The sequence below is a fragment of the Notamacropus eugenii genome, chromosome 1 (assembly GCF_028372415.1).
Source record: "Notamacropus eugenii isolate mMacEug1 chromosome 1, mMacEug1.pri_v2, whole genome shotgun sequence".
Lineage (NCBI taxonomy): Eukaryota > Metazoa > Chordata > Mammalia > Diprotodontia > Macropodidae > Notamacropus > Notamacropus eugenii.
In genome coordinates this window covers 682,208,199-682,210,589 of record NC_092872.1, presented here as the reverse complement: position 1 = coordinate 682,210,589, position 2,391 = coordinate 682,208,199, and the positions used below count along the sequence as shown (strand labels likewise).

The window sequence follows — 2,391 nt, the reverse complement described above, 5'->3', positions numbered from 1 at the left end:
GATGCTATGAATATTGACTTAGCAATTAAATATCAGTATTGAAATGTAGTACTTTGACACTACATTGAATTGAATCCATTTTAATTGACATATTCAACAGTGACATTTTCATGGGTATTATTTTAGGTTTTTCTTCATAAAAGAATTACTGTGAAAGAGCTCAAAATTTAGATCTTTGGAAGGGGATAAAAATATGTTGGGGACAAACACTGTTCTAGAAGAAAATATTCTCCTCTTTCCTGTCTCTCAAGATGGTGGACAAAAAGCCCCCAAAGCAACCAAAGGAAAAGAAGGTTAAAAAAGGAAAAAAAGGAGAGCAAAAAGCTGTGGCTGAAAAGGTGGTGAAAAAACCTCAAAAGCATTGCAGTCGCAACCCAGTCCTGGCCCGAGGGATTGGTAGGTTCTCCAGGTCTGCAATGTATTCCTGGAGAACCATGTACAAGCAGAAATATGCTGCACCAAAACTCGAATTGAAAGGAAAAAGAAAGAGAAGGTACCTGCTACTATCTCAAAACCAGTTGGTGGCAATAAGAATGGGGAACCCATGTGGTAAAGATTCGCAAAATGCCTAGGTATTACCCTACTGAGGATGTGCCTAGAAAGCTGCTAAGTTATGGCAAAAAGCCCTTCAGCCAGCATGTGAGGAGACTTCGAGCTAGCATCATACCAGGCACGGTTCTGATCATGCTCACTGGCCGCCACAGGGGCAAGCGAGTAGTTTTCCTGAAGCAGCTGGCTAGTGGCTTGCTACTGGTGACCGGACCCCTGACCATCAACCATATTCCTCTGAGAAGGACCCATCGGAAATCTGTCATTACCACGTCCACTAGGGTTAACCTTTCAGGTGTAAAAATTCCAAATCATCTTATTGAAGAAGAATGAAGAAGAATGAATGATTGAAGAAGAGACTCTGTAAGCCCAGACACCAAGAAGGAGAAATTTTTGATACAGAAAAAAAGAAATACGAGATTACAGAGCAGCGTAAGGCTGATCAGAAAACAGTGGACTCACAGATCCTGCCCCAAATCAAGAAAATTCCTCAGCTCCATGGCTATCTGTGTTCTGTATTCTCTCTCTCCAGTGGAGTTTATCCTCACAAACTGGTGTTTTAAATGCCTAGCCAAGAACTCTTATCAAAATATTTGGAATAACTAATATATATATATATATATATATATGTATATATATATATATATACACACATATATATATATATATATATATATAATATATATATTCTTGCTCTATGTGATCCCACAAATCTCCTGTTGTGTGCCTTCTTGATATTTAAAGAAATCAGTCTAACATTGTTTTTCTTGGAATGATTCTAGTCTCCATGGACTAAGATGGGAAAGAAAAATAAATAAATATCTGGAAGCATCTTCAATGAAAATATTCTGTGGTTGCCACAAAATTTCTAGCCTACTATTCATTAAAATTTTATAGTTAAAAACAGAATCTGTTCCTAGTCTCCTACACAATGAGGCATCTCAGTAAAAAAAATCAAACAAATGTTCATAATGTACTGAAAAAAAGCATTGAGACAAAACTAACAGATTGGCTATTTCTGACAGCCTATTAAAATTCTATTACACAGATGTCTATCTCTACAATGAAAGAAGAGAAGTGCATTTTCCCCAAATTTTCCTCAGATAAGTTTACCTGTTTTATTTATATAGTGTTGCATTTAAAAAATATGTTTACTCCATTGTAGTCGTTGCACATGTAGGTTTCCTTATTCTGCTTACATCAGTTGACAGTGGTCTTTCCATGCTTCTTTGAATTCTATATATTTATTGTTTCGTTGTAACCAATAATATTCCACTATATTGATGTGCCGACTTCTTTGGTTTTTCACCAATCAACAATCTTCCACTTTCTTTTCAGGTTTTTGGTAGTAAGTATGTGATACTATAAATATACATTTTGTTTATTTGTTCTTGTTGTTGAGGCATTTCAGTCTGTCTGACTCTCCATGATTTTCCTTGGGATTTTCTTATGAAAGATACTAGAATGGTTTGCCATTTTCTCCTCTAGCTCATTTTACAGATGAGAAATTGAGGTAAATAGGATTAAGTGACTTGCCTATGGTCGCATAGATAGAAAGTGTCTGAGACACGATTTAAACTTAAGATGAGTCTTCCTTATTCTAAGGCCAGTGCTCTCTCTACTGCCTCACCGAACTGCCCTTCTTTTATAAGGGAAGCACTCTATTTTGACCTCAGTAGAGTAGTGGAATCTCTGATTAAATGCATAGAAATATTAGTGTCATTAGGATAATTCCAAATTGTTTCCCAGAAATGTTGGTGGTGTTTATCACTTCAGTAAGAGTGTATTAGTCTGCCAGACTTCTGACAGTCTCTGTAACATTAACTATTCCCATGTTTTTTT

At 36.3% G+C, this 2,391-nt stretch overlaps 1 pseudogene; it reads left to right on the top strand.

The window, feature by feature from the left end:
* Positions 1-251: 251 nt before the first annotated feature.
* Positions 252-1,112, top strand: LOC140528282 (large ribosomal subunit protein eL6-like; annotated as a pseudogene).
* The last annotated feature ends 1,279 nt before the right edge of the window (positions 1,113-2,391 follow it).